Below are 21,498 nucleotides of genomic sequence, written 5' to 3'. Positions count from 1 at the left end.
ATACCTCTCTGAAAATCGACAAAACGACTTTCTATATCTCAAAACCTGAAGTGACGTCATCAATAAAAAAAATTTGCAATACTGTTCACATCGTCTTCTATAAGATCGACAAGTTTCATAAAAATCAATTGAGTAGTTTTCAAGATCTTGCGTGCACAAAATTTGTAAGAAAAAAAAATAATAATATAGAAGAATAGGGAAAAAGGAACAAAGCAATAACAATAAGGTTTTCCGTTGGAAACGGAAGACCTTAATAATAAGAAAACTGAAAAAGAAACAATAGAATAATAGAAGGGTCTTCCGCTGAAGACGGAAGAGCCTAATAATTAAAGAATGTTTTTGTCTAAATCTTAATGCACGAGTCACTGTGTTTTCAACTTGTACTTCAGTCCAACAACCCCTTTATTTTGAATATCTTACTTAGAAAGTCAAAAAAAAAAAAATGGAGAGAAGGAAATAGAGAGAAAGAACAAATCTCGGCTCCGGCGAGATTCGAACACACAGCCTTTGCAGGTGTCATAACAGTATTTCATCGTAGACTGGTCCTCTGTCTCTATCATACGAAATATATATCGCGCATATCAGACAGGCACGGCCAGTCTATATTTCATCATCGAAGGTTCACGTCAAAACATGGCTGACGCGAAATAATGCCCGATTTTCTCTTTGAATTTGGGGCGTTTCCGCCCGGGACAGGAGCTGAATTTTTGTATGAGATGAAAAACAACGTGTAAGATGTCTCACTACTCAGGTTTGGTAACAGTGAGAGGTCATTTGAAATATTAATGCGTGTTTGTGTCTGGAGGGGGATGAAAAGGACCGAGCTTGATTTTTGTCGTAAATAAATCGAAAGTAGAATTTTGAGGTGTGGATCTCGGATTCGGTTAACGACAATTAGGGGAGGTCCTAAAACAATGACTGATGCATTTTACACATGTATTTCAGAGTAGAGATTTTTTTGTGTCGTTTACTATTATGTTTGACTGTTTTATATCAACAGGATTGATAAAATTCTTATAAATGTAGAAATAACGAAATCAGTAACACGTAAATTTATTCATAAAAAAATTGATGGCAGTAATTTCCACAGTTCTAACATTCATAAGTAGTTCACACGCTATCGTAGATACAGACTAAACGGAAAACAAGAAATATACATGCAACAGAAATATTACGCGGCTGCTTACATCCCTTGCACTGTGTAAATTTTAAGTCCCCATATAGGCTATACTCGCGGCTTGATATAGGAAATTTCTTCTTAATTGTTAAACCCGCTGCAAATTTGGCAGAAAAACAGAATGAGATCCGAGGTACATTTACACAAAATTTCATGAGGATTGAGTGAAGGGCTCGGGAGTTAGAATTTTTTTCTACAGTACATGTCAAACACGAAAATTAAAACTCAAATGCCAAAAAGTTCATAACTCTGTTAATAATGAACAAATTGGTCTGGTAATTAGTACGGTAATCTAGAATGGTACTAAGTTGAAATTAAAGGTCCGAGATCAATGATCAAGTAAAATCGGGCCAGAAAAACTAAATGATTTTATGAAGGGTGGGGGGGGGGGGGGGGTGGTCGGTGACTTCTATATTAAACATGTAATTTGTTTTTTTAGCAAGATCTACTGTACTCAGTTGTCAAGATATTTTGATACTGTAACGCTTATTTGATCAGAATTAAGGCAATTGTTGCTCAGGTGAGCGATGTGGCCCATGGGCCTCTTGTTGAGATATTAGGGAAAGATTGTTTTAGGGGCCGACCCTTTATCTCCTTATAAGGACCATTAAACGAAACTTTGGTGGTTAAATATTATTAGGGTCTTCCGTTTCCAACGGAAGACCCTCTTGTTATTCTTCGGTTTCTTTCTATTATTATTAAGGTCTTCCGTTTTCCAACGGAAGACCTTATTGTTTTCGTTCGGTTTCTTTTTCCCTATTATTATTATTTTTTTTTTTCTTACAAAATTTGTGCAGGCGATTTCTCGGAAATGGCTGAACCGATTTTCGTGAAACTTTCAGATCTAGTAGATATTAGTCCGAACTTAATATAGATTTTTTTATTTTGATGACGTCATTTCCGTTCTTGAGAAAATGACGTTTTAGTGATTTTCAGAGGGTCGGCTTGTCCAGGGATCTCCTCCTAAACGGTAAAAGATATTGAATTCAAACTTTCAGGAATTGTAGACAAGAGATTGTAGATGTGCAATTTGGCATTCAAATTTGTCATGCTCAAAAGGCGTTAAAGCTCGCCTGGTCCCCAAAATTGAGACTAAAAAAACGTCGTTATTTTTCATGGTTTTCTTGGTTTATCTCTTTTCTGAAAAATATTTTGTTAACAGATGTAATGCAAAAAAAGTTTATATTTACAAGACCTTTCATTTGATATCGAGAAAAAGGGATTGGCCCCTAAAATTAGGGGACCAAAGGGCTCTAAAGTCTTTCATCTGTAGCCCTTTACTGAGGGATATTTTGTGAACGGTTATAGAAGCAAATATGTTTATCTCACAGTTATGTATCCAAGCAATGTAATGATTTTATCATGTGTTACGTATTAGGGGGTTTTAGGGGCCAAAAGTCCAGAATTTTGATTACATATATCTCAGAAAGGAAAACTATTTTGAAATGCAGTATAGAAGAAAAGATGCTCAGAATGATGTGTTAAATCATATGCAATTTTCAAAATTTCGTTAAACGGCCCCTATAAGGAGTTAAGGGATCGGCCCCTAAAATGCTTTTCCCATATATCTCAAGAACGTTAACGAATTTCTTAACAGTTGTTGAACAAAATGTGTTCAGATTTAAATGGCCTTTTATTTGATATCAAGAAAAAGGGGCTGGCCCCTAAAATTAGGGGTCCAAATGGCTCTAAAGTCTTTTATTTGTTGCCCTTACTGAGGGATATTTTGTGAACGGTTAAAGAAGCAAATATGTTTATCTCACAGTTATGTATCCAAGCAATGTAATGATTTTATCATGTGTTATGTAATTATTGGTTTTTAGGGGCCAAAAGTCCAGAATTTGATCACATATATCTCAGAAAGGAAAACTATTTTGAAATGCAGTATAGAAGAAAAGATGTTCAAAATGATGTATTAAATCATATACAATTTTCAAAATTTCGTTAAACAGTCCCTATAAGGAGTTAAGGGATCAGCCCCTAAAATGTTCTTTCCCATATATTTCAAGAACGGTAACGAATTTCTAAACAGTTGTTGAACAAAATGTGTTCAGATTTAAATGACCTTTTATTTGATATCAAAAAAGGGGGCTGGCCCCTCAAATTAGGGAACTTAAGAGCTCTAAAATCTTTCATCTGTAGCTCGTTACTGAGGGAAATTTAATGAAAGGCTATAAAAGCAAATATGTTTATTTTACAGTTCTGTATCTAAGTAAGGTAATGATTTATTCATTGTTATGTAATAATAATATTTTAGGGGTCAAGAGTCCATAAACTATGACCACCTACGAGGGTCAATCAAAAAATACGAAGACTTTTGTCATAGCTATGTTACTTAACGTCATATCATTACTAGATTTGGTAGACATAATTTAACAACAGTTTCAAACAATTTGCAAGAAACAAAATTAATAAATTCCTTTTTTTCTAAGAATTATTTAGAATCTAATCCAGCAAAAATGAGGTCACGGCGCACGGTCAAAACTTGTGTTATGTCAACAATAAACCATATAATGTTGAAAGTAATATCTCTATAAATTAGGCTTAAAACCAAATAATATTGAAACCTCAAATTAAGTTTTGTCTTGGTATTCTATGTTCCAAATAAAGACGGGATATATTGTTTTGTCGAACAGATATTAGTAACTAAAGACAGATAGTCCTCTTTAGAATTGACTAAAAACATCGACGTCGCCGGACGTCACGGCGCAACGAGAGGTACAAACAAAATGGATTTAACCCAGGAAAAAGCCGACACAAGCTGTGAAAATGCTCAATGGTGCAAAAAATAAGTCAACAATAATTTGCAAGTTTGTGTTTAGCTATAATAAATTTTGTGGGAGTGGTGGTAATTGTATTTTGAATATAAAACAGTCCGAAAGAGAGTAGAATATCTGTAAATATTTGGTAAAAAAATAAGTAACGTCAACCGACGTTCAGGGTTATCGTTACAGTAAACCAAGAGATAGACGGTTAGAAAATGAAAACTTTGAAGAACTAACTTGTGATTCTCGAACAAATGTTTGCAAATAAGATGTTAAGTGGTTCAGTGCAATTTTAAATTGTAAGGAGAGAGGCACAAGAGACTAAGCGTGATATAAAGATGGGGTTTATCTATAAACTGTGCGTGTTTAATATTGACGTCATGTTTTGAACGTAACCGTGCGCCGTAGTGACAAAACATGTTGTTTTTAAAAAGGGGTAACAAAAATACCGTTTCATCAAATAGACTAAAACTTCGCATATCAATAACATAAGTGTTGGTGCACAGATTAATATGTTAAATATGACTTTCATGAAAAATAATTGATAGACAGCCACATTGTCTTCGTATTTTTTGATTGACCCTCGTATATCTCAAAAAGTAAATTTTTTTCAAATGCAGTATAGAAGAAAAGATGCTCAAAATGATGTACTTTACAAAATGCAACCTTCAAAATTTGGTTCAGCGGCTCCAATAAGGAGATAAGGGACGCCCCTAAAACATTTTTTTCTCAGATATCTCAAGAAAGGTGACGAATTTCAAAACATTTGTTGAACAAAGCTCTTATCCCTGAAACAAAATAGTATCTGGCCCTTAGAATGTAGACCCTGTTTTTCTATTCTAAATCATGTTTAGCTGTTAAATAGCAAAATCAAGATCGAACATATATCTAAAATTTTGAAATCAGACGGAAGACCTCCTCGTTGCTCGCAACGAGATCGTGTCTAGTTTTTTTTCTTTTTCTTTTTTTTCTGACTCCTTTTCGGCTTCATAACTCAAAAAGTTTTCAACTTATTTAAAGGAAACTTTCAGGGATTATGTGGAATTATAATGCCTCAAAGATGTTAAAGTTTCCATAACAACGTCACTTTCGTTTTGACGTTACGTCATTTTTAAACTTAAAAAAAAGTCATTTTGTCCGCGACATTTCTCAAAAACGCTTTAAGATAGAGTCTTGAAATTTTCTATGGTTATGAAGTCGGCAATTTACATGTGCAATAAGGAGGCAAATAAAAATCCGTCACTTCCGGTCGAAACCGGAAGTGAAACAAATTTTTCGAAAAAATGAATTTTCTGATCAAATCAAAAATGAATATGTGTTTCATAGAGCTTATCAAGCTGAATCTAACACTGAAATCCGTTTTAAAATTGGACAATGCATTAACGAGATATCGGGGTTTAAAAATTGATTTTTCCGGAAATTTTGTTTCCGCTTTGGTTTAAAAAATAGCGTAATGTTTAAAGAAAAGTTAACTCGTACCAAAAATAATTGTTAAGTCGTACTTGAACACATTCGGATTTTTTTTGTAAAGTCGTTCTTGAAATCAGGAAGGGTTTTGTTAAGTCGTACTTAAAATCATTCGGATTTTGTTAAGTCGTACCAGGAATAATTCGATTTTTTTCATCTTTTTATTTTAGTTACTCTCGTTATTGGTTCAAGAGCTCTGCTTCTTACAGGAACTTCCAGCTTTACTTCCGACATTAACGGAAGACCCACTCGTTGCTTTGCAACGAGCTTTGCTCTAGTTACGAATATTATTCTGAGTATCTTCTCTTCTATAATGCATATCAAAATATTTCTCCTTTTTAAGAAATAAATGATCAAAATATTGGACTTCTAGCCCCTTTAAAATCCAAATTATGTAACATATCAGAAAACTTTTAACAAATATAGGTAGATAACTGGAAGATAAACATTTTTGCTTCTATAATACATTACAAAATATTTTTCATTAAAGAGATATAGATAAAAGACTTTAGACCCCTCTTGGCCCCTAATATGAGGGTCAGCCCCTTTTGCTTGGTGTCAGTTGAAAGATCTTTTATTGATTAATTTTTGATGCTCTACATGTGTTAGCAAAATATTGATTAGAAGAAAGATATTCGTGATCAAATCTCAAATTTCGTAAAAATTGTCAAAAAAATTTAACATCAACATTTTCAGTTCCGGGCGAGCTTCAAGGATGATGACTTCTGGTCAAATCTAAAACAAGCAAGCAAATCTACCATAACCACTCTATCTTGCATATAAATTTCAAGTCCCTAACTATAACAGTTTTTGAGGAGATGCGTGGACAATATCATGTTCCAAAATACATGAAAAAGGGAAATAATTCAGAAACGGAAGTGAATTTTCAGACAGGAGGTAAGATGCAAAGAGATATTCACCTAAGACATCATCCCTGTAAAAATCATTAAAATCGATTGAGAAATGGCTGAGAAATTAAGGGTGACTACCAAGAAAAAAAATAATAATATAGAAGAATGAGAACGCGTAGAAAAACAGTAAGGTCTTCCGCTGAAGACGGAAGACCTTAATAATAAAGGACTGTTTTTGTCTAAATCTTAAAGGAAGAGTGTTTTTCAACTTGTACTTCAGTCCAACAACCCCTTTATTTTGAATATCTTAGTTACAAAGTCAAAAAAAAAAATGGAGAGAATGAAATAGAAAGAAAGAACAAATCTTAGCTCCACACAGCCTTTGCAGGTGTCATAACAGTATTTCATCAAAGGTTCGCGTCAAAACATGGCTGACGCGAAATAATGCCCGATTTTCTCTTTGAATTTGGGGCGTTTCCGCCCGGGACAGGAGCTGAATTTTTGTATGAGATGAAAAACAACGTGTAAGATGTCTCACTACTCAGGTTTGGTAACAGTGAGAGGTCATTTGAAATATTAATGCGTGTTTGTGTCTGGAGGGGGATGAAAAGGACCGAGCTTGATTTTTGTCGTAAATAAATCGAAAGTAGAATTTTGAGGTGTGGATCTCGGATTCGGTTAACGACAATTAGGGGAGGTCCTAAAACAATGACTGATGCATTTTACACATGTATTTCAGAGTAGAGATTTTTTTGTGTCGTTTACTATTATGTTTGACTGTTTTATATCAACAGGATTGATAAAATTCTTATAAATGTAGAAATAACGAAATCAGTAACACGTAAATTTATTCATAAAAAAATTGATGGCAGTAATTTCCACAGTTCTAACATTCATAAGTAGTTCACACGCTATCGTAGATACAAACTAAATGGAAAACAAGAAATATACATGCAACAGAAATATTACGCGGCTGCTTACATCCCTTGCACTGTGTAAATTTTAAGTCCCCATATAGGCTATACTCGCGGCTTGATATAGGAAATTTCTTCTTAATTGTTAAACCCGCTGCAAATTTGGCAGAAAAACAGAATGAGATCCGAGGTACATTTACACAAAATTTCATGAGGATTGAGTGAAGGGCTCGGGAGTTAGAATTTTTTTCTACAGTACATGTCAAACACGAAAATTAAAACTCAAATGCCAAAAAGTTCATAACTCTGTTAATAATGAACAAATTGGTCTGGTAATTAGTACGGTAATCTAGAATGGTACTAAGTTGAAATTAAAGGTCCGAGATCAATGATCAAGTAAAATCGGGCCAGAAAAACTAAATGATTTTATGAAGGGTGGGGGGGGGTGGTCGGTGACTTCTATATTAAACATGTAATTTGTTTTTTTAGCAAGATCTACTGTACTCAGTTGTCAAGATATTTTGATACTGTAACGCTTATTTGATCAGAATTAAGGCAATTGTTGCTCAGGTGAGCGATGTGGCCCATGGGCCTCTTGTTGAGATATTAGGGAAAGATTGTTTTAGGGGCCGACCCTTTATCTCCTTATAAGGACCATTAAACGAAACTTTGGTGGTTAAATATTATTAGGGTCTTCCGTTTCCAACGGAAGACCCTCTTGTTATTCTTCGGTTTCTTTCTATTATTATTTTTTTAGGGTCTTCCGTTTCCAACGGAAGACCCTCTTGTTATTCTATTGTTTCTTTCTATTATTATTATTAGGGTCTTCCGTTTTCCAACGGAAGACCCTTTTGTTTTTCTTCGGTTTCTTTTTATTAGGGTCTTCCGTTTCCGGAACGGAAGACCCTTTTGTTTTTCTTCGGTTTCTTTTTATTATTATTATACTTTTTCTTTTTTTTCTGACTCCTTTTTTGCTTCATAACTCAAAAAGTGTTCAACTGATTACAATGAAACTTCCAGAGATTTTAGCAAGTTATCGTCCCTCAAAGATGTTAAAGTTTTAAAGACAACGTCACTTCCGTTTTGACGTTACGTCATTTTTAAAATTTAAAAAAAGTCATTTTGTCCGGGACTTTTCTCAAAAACGCTTTAAGATAGAGGCTTGCAATTTTCAATGGTTATGATTTGGTCGATTTACCTCTGTAATGAGGCTATATAATAAAAATCCGTCACTTCCGGTCGAAACCGGAAGCAAATCAAATTTTTCAAAAAATTGAATTTTTTGCTCAAACAAAACACGTATACGTAATTTGTAGAGCTTTTTAGGCTGAATCTAATGCTGAAAACCGTTTAAAATTCGGAGGATGCATTACAGAGATATCGGGGTTTAAAAATTGATTTTTCCGGAAATTTTGATGCCGCGTTCTTGGTTTCAAAAATAGTGCAAAATTCACACTGAAAGTAATTTCTACTGTAACAATTCGTACTGATCATAAAACTTTATAAAAATCATAAAATTATATGCATATTGTATAGTTTGCAAAGCTAAATACAAAACTTAAATTCGTTTTAAAATCGGATACTGTATAGCAGAGATATCGGGGTTTAAATATTGATTTTTCCGGAAATGTTGATTCCTCGTTATTGGTTTAAAAAATAGTGCAAAATTCACACTTAAAGTAACTCCTGCTGAAAAGATTTCGTACAGGTCATTAAACCGAACTCCTTTTTTATATAGTTAATCAGAGTGTTTATTGAAACAATTTCGTTAATTCCGTCGATAATTACGTTGTTAGTTTTTATTAGTCTTATTAGTTTTAATCGAAATAATTATCGTACGATTCACCATGTCAACTCGCCATGTTTTGACTGCGAACAGCAGCTGATAGCGGTGTGTCAGAAGAATGGCCTGCAAGACGGCGATAGTGGAAATTTCAGCTCAACTAACGTATGACAGATTATAAAGGTATGTTTCAATACAGGATATGTCGTATTGACTTTTTCTTTTCAAAGTGTCTGTGCACTTTTCAATCTAATCCGACATTCCTATGACTCTAACCTCCGCTTTTGACGTGCGTAACAATATAAAAGCGGGCATTTGAGTCAGAGAAATCTCGGGATATTATTTGTCCAATGTATTTTCACGTGTATGTTTTGCACACTACTCTTTTGAATTTCTATTTATAATTATGTATATGTTTGTCTTATTTTGTATTGAACAACACACCACACACTGTAAAACAGTGCAATTAAAAGGGGTGGAGGTCCAAAGGCACACAAGAGTAGAATGTTGTAATTAGAGTGCATGTTTGCATGATGATCACTTTACCCTAAATATTTGAATATAGCAGATCTTTACCATATCACCTCCACTTAATCAATGAATTAAAGAACTCGGACAGGCTTGTGCTTAATTAACTAAATATATTTGACATGGTAAATATTCAGTCTAATTAAAATTAGAACTTTTGTCTGGCTCGCCGTTATATATGATTATCGCCTGCGAAAGAGCATGTAAAACAGAGTGCAAGATGAAAAGAACTTTAAGTTCAGATTTTAGGTTAATGTTCCCTGATATCTATAAAACATTCTTCTCAAGATTTGATTATTTCACAGAACCATTGTAAATTCTTTGAGATTAGTTTATCTTTTATATATATTGAATTTTATTGATTCATTTTAGGTAAACTTGACATGCAGAACACATCTACATTGTAAACAATTTTTACAGTAAGACAAATGTATGTAATAATTTTTACTACATGTGCCTCAGATCTCTCTCTCTCCCTCTCTCTCTCTCATGCTTTTAATCTTGGCAAAGCATCACAGAGCAACATCATTTTGTGCATATCTCTATAGTAAAAGAAATCAACAATGCTTTAAATTTCAAAATGAGCATGTATTATCGTGCAATCCCTCATTTTTTCATTGTGCAACTAAAATCCAAAGCTTTGTAAAATTGTTTATGGAATTTTATACATACTAAACATAATATTGTTTTTAAAACCTGTCATTAATAAGGAAAGAGAAAAAAATCCTTGCTAAATTTATTTGCAAAAAAAAACTTAGTAGAATTCATTTAATAAAAAATGGTATAGCAGAAAATCATATGTTGAGGCTGTTCGGATGAAATACTGTAGGTCGTTTTAATTCCACCGTGTTAAAATTTCATGATTTTTACTAAAGTATCAATTGCTATGGTTTTAATTTCACGCTGCTTAAAAATTCAATTGATCAGAATAGAAGCATTTAAATTTCATAATATTTGGTTAAAGTGTTCAAACTTAAATGCTTCTTAGAAAAATCAAAAAATAGGGGGAGGGTATACATGTAAGGGTATTTCTAAGTGATGTGATGCTTTTGTCATGATAATATCATGTATATGTACGTAGTTTTGAATAAGGTTTCTTATTTAGGGAGGTTGAACAACAGTTGACCTCTAAAAGATTAGGTAACGATGCTTTATTTATGGAGAGCCTTATGAATCTGTGTTAAATAGAGGAAAGCGGAAATGCTGGGTTCACTTAAATGGCCATATTTTTCTTAATCCTTAATGGAATTGGCAAAATGAGGTATACTTTTTCTCAGAATAGCATAAGCTTTGTAAGTTTAAGACAAGATGACTTTTCAGAGAATGTTAGTGTAAGTTTCAAGACTACATGGTATTTCAGATTTCTCATTTAACTGTAATTTTGAGTGGATTTTGTACCAAAAGTTGTCTATTTTGGGAAAATGGATGATTTTGTTGGTTATATATGTCATTACATGATTTATTAGCTATAATATACAAGGGAAGTACCGGTAAATCAATGTGTAGAATGACCACCACTAGAGTAAATTGGCTTAGAAAGTATAGGTATTTCCTATCATGATGACAATTAATAGGCTTAAGTTAATTACCGAGATAAGAATTAATACTGTAAAAGAGTTTTGATCAATTGAATTATTTAAATCATAAATTTGCAGCAATTTTGCTGTCTGATTTCATGAAATAACATTAAGCAACCTGACTTATATAACTCAATTTTTTTAAAACAGCATATTTTTCTTTTAAATAAAATTCACATGTAGACAAATGCAGTTATCAACTTGAGTAAAAAAACTCAAGTTTCTGCTCCTTCCTATCCAAAAGTGATATTTTAGATATAATTACAGAATTCGATCAAAAAGCCACCCCCTCTTTCCAATTGTCTCCATTACCATTACATGTTGGATATGTAAATGTACATTTGACCTTGAAATAACATCTGCTACAATAATTACTCTCGAAATGATCAAGAAACAAAATATTTTTACCCTTTTATTGTATATATGCATCAAAAATGTAGGAAAACATGTAAAATTTGAACATTTATCATGGAATTCTCATCCTTCCCCAGGTACCCGGTTGTGTTTGAGTTTCATTTTAATTAAGAGCAGACAACACACTTGTAGGTCTCACTATTTTAGCAAAGTTAAAAGGAGACTAGAAACCAGAATAAATAAGATATTCACTAAATATGACTATAAGCTTACTGTTTCATGAAAACAAGAAATCACATGTATGGCGGCATGTCTTTTTGTGAAAAAAAATGTTACATTTCATCCATTTATCAAGAAAAGATCAATTTTCAATATCAGTGATGGTTGTTTTCAAATATGTGTGAGAAATGACTCAAGAGAATTGCCACAAGTTTCATAATATTAGGTTAAGGTGTTCAAACTAATGTTTCTTAGGAAAATCAAAAAATAGGGGGAGGGTATACATGTAAGGGTATTTCTAAGTGATGTGATGCTTTTGTCATGATAATATCATGTATATGTACGTAGTTTTGAATAAGGTTTCTTATTTAGGGAGGTTGAACAACAGTTGACCTCTAAAAGATTAGGTAACGATGCTTTATTTATGGAGAGCCTTATGAATCTGTGTTAAATAGAGGAAAGCGGAAATGCTGGGTTCACTTAAATGGCCATATTTTTCTTAATCCTTAATGGAATTGGCAAAATGAGGTATACTTTTTCTCAGAATAGCATAAGCTTTGTAAGTTTAAGACAAGATGACTTTTCAGAGAATGTTAGTGTAAGTTTCAAGACTACATGGTATTTCAGATTTCTCATTTAACTGTAATTTTGAGTGGATTTTGTACCAAAAGTTGTCTATTTTGGGAAAATGGATGATTTTGTTGGTTATATATGTCATTACATGATTTATTAGCTATAATATACAAGGGAAGTACCGGTAAATCAATGTGTAGAATGACCACCACTAGAGTAAATTGGCTTAGAAAGTATAGGTATTTCCTATCATGATGACAATTAATAGGCTTAAGTTAATTACCGAGATAAGAATTAATACTGTAAAAGAGTTTTGATCAATTGAATTATTTAAATCATAAATTTGCAGCAATTTTGCTGTCTGATTTCATGAAATAACATTAAGCAACCTGACTTATATAACTCAATTTTTTTAAAACAGCATATTTTTCTTTTAAATAAAATTCACATGTAGACAAATGCAGTTATCAACTTGAGTAAAAAAACTCAAGTTTCTGCTCCTTCCTATCCAAAAGTGATATTTTAGATATAATTACAGAATTCGATCAAAAAGCCACCCCCTCTTTCCAATTGTCTCCATTACCATTACATGTTGGATATGTAAATGTACATTTGACCTTGAAATAACATCTGCTACAATAATTACTCTCGAAATGATCAAGAAACAAAATATTTTTACCCTTTTATTGTATATATGCATCAAAAATGTAGGAAAACATGTAAAATTTGAACATTTATCATGGAATTCTCATCCTTCCCCAGGTACCCGGTTGTGTTTGAGTTTCATTTTAATTAAGAGCAGACAACACACTTGTAGGTCTCACTATTTTAGCAAAGTTAAAAGGAGACTAGAAACCAGAATAAATAAGATATTCACTAAATATGACTATAAGCTTACTGTTTCATGAAAACAAGAAATCACATGTATGGCGGCATGTCTTTTTGTGAAAAAAAATGTTACATTTCATCCATTTATCAAGAAAAGATCAATTTTCAATATCAGTGATGGTTGTTTTCAAATATGTGTGAGAAATGACTCAAGAGAATTGCCACAAGTTTCATAATATTAGGTTAAGGTGTTCAAACTAATGTTTCTTAGGAAAATCAAAAAATAGGGGGAGGGTATACATGTAAGGGTATTTCTAAGTGATGTGATGCTTTTGTCATGATAATATCATGTATATGTATGTAGTTTTGAATAAGGTTTCTTATTTAGGGAGGTTGAACAACAGTTGACCTCTAAAGATGCTTTATTTATGGAGAGCCCTATGAATCTGTGTTAAATAGAGGAAAGTGGAAATGCTGGGTTCACTTAAATGGCCATATTTTTCTTAATCCTTAATGGAATTGGCAAAATGAGGTATACTTTTTCTCAGAATAGCATAAGCTTTGTAAGTTTAAGACAAGATGACTTTTCAGAGAATGTTAGTGTAAGTTAAAGGTAGCAAGGGACAGTTTCGGATAAAGTTCCCGTCAATATTTTTGTAAAATTGAGAGTTGCTGTACTTGAAGGCTTATGAGTGTTGCTAAAATTCATGAAATGATTTTTAATGATTTAGAATTAGTTAGAGGGATGTCTATTGTTGAAATTGATATGCAATATGTAGGCCCCATATGTTAGGTACATGAGATTCAGAAGTAAAATGCGAAACCTGCGGCTATGACTGTTGTGTTGACTTTAGACATTGAAAATGAAAGTTACAGACGGTAGGGTAAATAACACGAAAAGTAGGTGGATGGGACATTATAAACTATACACCGGTAAGTTTCTGACATGTGATGGTGCAACATGCACATCGTACAGAAGGTCAACCCTTTGCAGGGAATTGGCTGGGGGAGGTCTTAAAAGCTGAAAAATTAGCAAAATATGATAGGGTCAAAATCTCATAAAAACCAGTATGTAGAAAATTTTACAGGTTTTGACTATTAATTTTCTTCAGAAATTGGTCATTGGCCTTATAAAGAGTGAATTAAAGGTATTTGTGCTGAATGGGAACTGAGGAAATTCTAGTTACAGGGTTCCGAAGACACACGTCCCCACGCTACAATGAAATGTATCAAAAAAACTGTCCTGTGCCATCTAATGTCACGTATCGGGATATGTCATACTAATTACACTGCATGGTCAGTGTATTTTTTTTCAGAAATACTATGCATATGTTAATGTAAACACAGCTATTATTAGTACTGGTACATGTATTAACACAGCTTATTTATTTTTTTAATTTCAGATATTGGTGGCCACATGGTTTTTACCTGTTGATTCTTTTCAGCTCTTGAGGTTAACCTGTCACCTCTACCCACATGCATATTCCTTAATGTGTTCTACAGACTATTTACCAGTAATTCAAATTAAATCGGATAATTCATGAACAGTTACTGTAATGGAACTTTAAGAAAGCATCATGCCTTGTTGTGGTTTGTGTTTGATAAGAAATTATAACAAACAAAATTATGGCTGTTTAAAGTAATTTACAATTGTTAGCTGTGAAAATTTGTTTTTCAATAAAAGTATGCAATTATGTTTCCTTTATTTTGTTTTTAGCTCACCTGAGCCAAGGCTCAAGTGAGCTTTTCTGATCACAATTTGTCGTTGTCGTTGTTGTAAACTTTTCATATTTTCATCTTCTTCTCAAGAGCCACTGGGCAGATTTCAACCACATTTGGCACTAAGCACCACTAGGTGAAGGGGATTCAAGTTTGTTCAAATGAAGGGTTACACACAGGAGAGATAATTGAGAATTATTGAAAATTTGTTGGTATTTTTCAAAAATCTTCTTCTCAAAAACTATTCGGCCTGAAAAGATTAAACTTGTGTGGAGGCATCCTCATGTGGTGTAGATTCAAGTTTGTTCAAATCATGGTCCCCGGGGGTAGGGAGGGGCCACAAGAGGGGGATCAAGTTTTACATAGGAATATATAGAGAAAATCTTTGAAAATCTTCTTCTCAAAAACTATTAGACCAGAAAAGCTCAAATTAAAGTGGAAGCATCCTCAGGTAGTGTAGATTCAAGTTTGTTCAAATCATAGTCCCAGGTGGTATGGTGGGGCCATAATGGGGGAATGGATTTTTACATAGAAATATATAAAATCTTTAAAAATCTTTTTCTCAGAAACTAATCAGCCAGAAAAGCTGAAACTTATGTGGAAGCATCCTCAGGTAGTGTAGATACAAAGTTGTGAAAATCATGACCCCAGGGATAGGTTTGGGCCACAATGGGTGGGGGGTTTAACATAGGAATATATAGAGTAAATATTTTAAAATCTTCTTCTAAGAAACTAATCAGACAGATGATTCTTTATAATTGTTAATACTTTGGCCCCAGGACAGTTCTTTGGCCTCACAAGAAGGTTCAGAGTTTGATGTAGGTTTATATCCCATATATAAACTTTTGTTAAGGATCTTTTTGAGAACTGCAATACTCAACATGCGATATGACTATAAAATCAATATAAAATCATCCTTTTAGAAAAGGAACTAATGATTATAAACATAAGAATATTTGGGGGGGGGGGGGGATGGATTTTATTTATACAGGATCTACATGCATTATTGTACATTGTCCAGATAGTTTGCATTGTGACTCCATTAAGCTGATTTTATCATACCTATTGTTCCTCAGGTGAGCGATGTGGCCCATTTGCCTCTTGTTTTAGTTTTTCATTGTTTTTCAATATTAAAAATTAAACATATGTAACCTACGGTATATTTCATGATGAGTACAAAACTAAAATCCGATTTTTCGGAAATTTTGATTCTGCGTTTTTGTTTCAAAAATAGCGTAAAGTTCAAACACGTACCAAAAATAATTCGATTTTTGTTAAGTACTTTGACACCTTCGGAATTATTTGTTTGTTAAGTCGTTCTTAGAATCGTAAAGGTTTTTGTTAATTCGTACATAGTATCATTCGTATTTTTTTTATCTTTTACTTTAAGTTGCTCTTGTTATTGATTTAAACACTCTGCTTCTTGCAGGAACATCAAGCTTTACTCTTGACATTAACGGAAGACCCACTCGTTGCTTTGCAACGAGCTTTGCTCTAGTTATTATTATACTTTTTCTTTTTTTTCTGACTCCTTTTTTGCTTCATAACTCAAAAAGTTTTCAACCGATTTCAATGAAACTTCCAGAGATTTTAGCAAGTTGTCGTCCCTCCAAGATGTTAAAGTTTTAAAGACAACGTCACTTCCGTTTTGACGTTACGTCATTTTTTAAATTTTTAAAAAGTGATTTTGTCCGGGAGTTTTCTCAAAAACGCTTTAAGATAGAGGCTTGAAATTTTCAATGGTTATGATTTGGTCGATTTACCTCTGTAATGAGGCTATATAATAAAAATCCGTCACTTCCGGTCGAAACTGGATGCGAATCAAATTTTTCGAAAAATTGAATATTTTCATCAAACAAAAAACGTATACGTGTTTTGTAGAGATTTTTAAGCTGAATCTAATGCTGAAAACCGTTTAAAATTCAGAGGATGCATTACAGAGATATCGGGGTTTAAAAACTGATTTTCCCGGAAATTTTGATGCCGCGTTCTTGGTTTCAAAAATAGTGCAAAATTCACACTGAAAGTAACTTCTACTGTAACAATTCGTACTGGTCATAAAACTTTATAAAAAAACATAAAATTATATGCATATTGTATAGTTTGCAAAGCTAAATACAAAACTTAAATTCGTTTTAAAATCGGATACTGCATTGCAGAGATATCGGGGTTTAAATATTGATTTTTCCGGAAATGTGGATTCCTCGTTATTGGTTTAAAAAATAGTGCAAACTTCCCACTGAAAGTAACTCCCGCTGAAAAGATTTCGTACAGGTCATAAAACCGAACTCCTTTTTTATATAGTTAATCAGAGTGTTTATCGAAACGATTTCCTTACTTCGATCGATAATTACGTTGTTAGTTTTTATTAGTCTTATTAGTTTTAATCGAAATAATTATCGTACGATTCCCCATGTCAAGTCGCCATGTTTTGACCGCGAACAACAGCTGATAGCGGTGTGTCAGAAGAATGGCCTGCAAGACCGCGATAGTGGAAATTTCAGCTCAACTAACGTATGACAGATTATAAAGGTATGTTTCAATACAGGGTATGTCGTATTGACTTTTTCTTTTCAAAGTGTTTGTGCACTTTTCAATCTAATCCGACATTTCTCTGACTCTAACCTCCGCTTTTGACGTGCGTAACAATATAAAGGCGGGCATTTGAGTCTGAGAAATCTCGCGATATTATCTGTCCAATGTATTTTCACGTGTATGTTTTGCACACTACTCTTTTGAATTTCTATTTATTATTATGTATATGTATGTCTTATTTTGTATTGAACAACAAACCACACACTGTAAAACAGTGCAATTAAAAGGGGTGGGGGTCCAAAAGCACACAGGAGTAGAATGTTGTAATTAGACTGCATGTTTGCATGATGATAACTTTACCCTAAATATTTGAATATAGCAGATCGTTACCATATCACCTCAACTTAATTAATGAATTAAAGAACTCAGACAGGCTTCTGCTTAATTAAATAAATATATTTGACATGGTAAATATTCAGTCTAATTAAAATTAGAACTTTTGTCTGGCTCGCCGTTATATATGATTATCGCCTGTGAAAGAGCATGTAAAACAGAGTGCAAGGTGAAAAGAACTTTAAGTTCAGATTTTAGGTTAATGTTCCCTGATATCCATAAAACATTCTTCTCAAGATTTGATTATTTCACAGAACATTGTAAATTCTTTGAGATTAGTTTATCTTTTATATAAATTGAATTTTATTGATTCATTTTAGGTAAACTTTACATGCAGAACACATCTACATTGTAAACTATTTTTACAGTAAGACAAATGTATGTAATAATTTTTACTACATGTGCCTCAGATCTCTCTCTCTCTTTCTCTCTCTCTCTCATGCTTTTAATCTTGGCAAAGCATCACAGAGCAACATCATTTTGTGCATATCTCTATCTAGGAAAAGAAATCAACAATGCTTTAAATTTGAAAATGAGCATGTATTATCGTGCAATCCCTCATTTTTTTATTGTGCTACTAAAATCCAAAGCTTTGTAAAATTGTTTATGGAATTTTATACATACTAAACATGATATTGTTTTTAAAACCTGTCATTAATAAGAAAAGAAAAAAATCCTCGCTAAATTTATTTGCAAAAAAAAACCCCAGTAGAATTCATTTTAAAAAAATGGTATAGCAGAAAATTATACTTTGAGGCTGTTCGGATGAAATACTGTAAGTCGTTTTAATTCCACCGTGTTAAAATTTCATGATTTTGACTAAAGTATCAATTGCGATGGTTTTAATTTCACGCTGCTTAAAAATTCAATTGATCAGAATAGAAGCATTTAAATTTCATAATATTTGGTTAAAGTGTTCAAACTAATGCTTCTTAGGAAAATCAAAAAATAGGGGGAGGGTATACATGTAAGGGTATTTATAAGTGATGTGATGCTTTTGTCATGATAATATCATGTATATGTATGTAGTTTTGAATAAGGTTTCTTATTTAGGGAGGTTGAACAAAAGTTGACCTCTAAAAGATTATAGGTAAAGATGCTTTATTTATGGAGAGCCCTATAAATCTGTGTTAAATAGAAGAAAGTGGAAATGCTGGGTTCACTTAAATTGCCATGTTTTTCTTAATCCTTAATAGAATTGGCAAAATGAGGTATACTTTTTCTCAGAATTGCATAAGCTTTGTAAGTTTAAGACAAGATGACTTTTCAGAGAATGTAAGTGTAAGTTTCAAGACTACATGGTATTTTCAGATTTCTCATTTAACTGTAATTTTGAGTGGATTTTGTACCAAAAGTAGTCTATTTTGGGAAAATGGATGATTTTGTTGGTTATATATGTCATTACATGATTTATTAGCCATAATATACAAGGGAAGTAAATCCCTTTTAAATGTGTAGAATGACCACCACTAGAGTAAATTGGCTTAGAAAGTAGGTATTTCCTATCCTGATGACAATTAATAGGCTTAAGTTAATTACCGAGATAAGAATTAATACTGCACAGTAAAAGAGTTTTGATCAGTTGAATTATTTAAATTATAAATTTGCAGCAATTTTGCTGTCTGATTTCATGAAATAACATTAAGCAACCTGACTTATATAACTCAATTTTTTTAAAACAGCATATTTTTCTTTCAAATAAAATTCACATGTAGACAAATGCAGTTATCAAAGTATACAATATGTAAAAAAACTCAAGTATTTGCTCCTTCCTATCCAAAAGTGATATTTTAGATATATTTACAGAATTCAAAAAGCTACCCCCTCTTTCCAATTGTCTCCATTACCATTACATGTTGGATATGTAAATGTACATTTGACCTTGAAATAACATCTGCTATAATAATTACTCTCGAAATGACCAAGAAACAACAAATGTTTACCCTTTTATTGTATATATGCATCAAAAATGTAGGAAAACATGTAAAATTTGAACATTTATCATGGAATTCTCATCTGTCCCCAGGTACCCGGTTGTGTTTGAATTTCATTTTAATTAAGAGCAGACATCACACTTGTAGGTCTTACTATTTTAGCAAAGTTAAAAGGATACTAGAAACCAGAATAAATAAGATAATCACTAAAAATGATTATAAGCTTACTGTTTCATGAAAACAAGAAATCACATGTATGGCTGCATGTCTTTTTGTGAAAAAAAATGTTACATTTCATCCATTTATCAAGAAAAGATCAATTTTCAATATCAGTGATGGTTGTTTTTAAATATGTGTGAGAAATGACTCAAGGAAATTGCCACAAGTTTCATAATATTAGGTTAAAGTGTTCAAACAAATGCTTCTTAGGAAAATCAAAAAATAGGGGGAGGGTATACATGTAAGGGTATTTCTAAGTGATGTGATGCTTTTGTCATGATAATATCATGTATATGTATGTAGTTTTGAATAAGGTTTCTTATTTAGGGAGGTTGAACAACAATTTGACCACTATCAGATTAGGTAAAGATGCTTTATTTATGGAGAGCCCTATGAATCTGTGTTAAATAGAAGAAAGTGGAAATGCTGGGTTCACTTAAATGGCCATATTTTTCTTAATCCTTAATGGAATTGGCAAAATGAGATATACTTTTTCTCAGAATAGCATAAGCTTTGTAAGTTTAAGACAAGATGACTTTTCAGAGAATGTTAGTGTAAGTTAAAGGCAGCAAGGGACAGTTTACGGATAAAGTACCTGTCAAAATTTTTGTAAAATTGAGAGTTGGTGTACTTGAAGGCTTATGAGTGTTGCTAAAATTCATGAAATGATTTTTAATGATTATCATTAGTTAGAAGGATGTCTCTTGTTGAAATTGATATTCAATATGTAGGCCCCATATGTTAGGTACATGAGATTCAGAAGTAAAATGCGAAACCTGCAGCTATGACTGTTGTGTTGACTTTAGACAGTGAAAATGCAAGTTACAGACGGGAGGGTAAATAACACGAAAAGTAGGTGGACGGGGCATTATAAACTATACACCGGTAAGTTTCTGACATGTGATGGTGCAACATGCACATGGTACGGAAGGTCAACCCTTTGCAGGGAATTGGCTGGGGGAGGTCTAAAAAGCTGAAAAATCATGAAAAATTAGCAAAATATGGAAGGGTCAAAATCTCATAAAAACCAGTATGTAGAAAATTTTACAGATTAATTGACTAGTAATTTTCTTCAGAAATTGGTGATTGGCCTTATAAAGAGTGAATTAAAGGTATTTGTGGTGAATGGGAACTGAGGAAATTCTAGTTACAGGGTTCCGAAGACACACGTCCCCAGGCTACAATGAAATGTATAAAAAAAACTGTCCTGTGCCATCTAATGTCACGTATCGGGATATGTCACACTAATTACACTGCATGGTCAGTGTATTTTTTTTTTCAGAAATACTATGCATATGTTAATGTAAACACAGCTATTATTAGTACCGGTACATGTATTAACACAGCTTATTAATTTTTTTAATTTCAGCTATTGGTGGCCACATGGTTTTTACCTGTTGATTCTTTTCAGCTCTTGGGGTTAACCTGTCACCTCTACCCACATGCATATTCCTTAATGTGTTCTACAGACTATTTACCAGTAATTCAAATTAAATTGGATAATTCATGAACAGTTACTGTAATGGAACTTTAAGAAAACATCATGCCTTGTTGTGGTTTGTGTTTGATAAGAAATTATAACAAACAAAATTATGGCTGTTTAAAGTAATTTACAATTGTTAGCTGTGAAAAATTGTTTTTCAATAAAAGTATGCAATTATG

At 32.8% G+C, this 21,498-nt stretch overlaps 2 long non-coding RNA genes across 2 annotated transcripts; both read left to right on the top strand.

Moving 5' to 3' along the window:
* Positions 1–8,197: 8,197 nt before the first annotated feature.
* Positions 8,198–14,732, top strand: LOC136276467 (uncharacterized). Its single transcript, XR_010714914.1, has 2 exons — positions 8,198–9,140; positions 14,440–14,732. It is a non-coding gene; the product is annotated as an uncharacterized lncRNA (long non-coding RNA).
* A 1,726-nt stretch (positions 14,733–16,458) lies between these two features.
* LOC136276468 (uncharacterized) lies at positions 16,459–21,498 on the top strand. The gene is made up of 2 exons (XR_010714915.1): positions 16,459–17,287; positions 21,206–21,498. It is a non-coding gene; the product is annotated as an uncharacterized lncRNA (long non-coding RNA).

Source organism: Magallana gigas, chromosome 6 (genome assembly GCF_963853765.1).
Source record: "Magallana gigas chromosome 6, xbMagGiga1.1, whole genome shotgun sequence".
Classification (NCBI taxonomy): Eukaryota; Metazoa; Mollusca; class Bivalvia; order Ostreida; family Ostreidae; genus Magallana; species Magallana gigas.
Note: the sequence above shows the minus strand (reverse complement) of the source record. Positions and strands in the feature narration are given on the sequence as shown.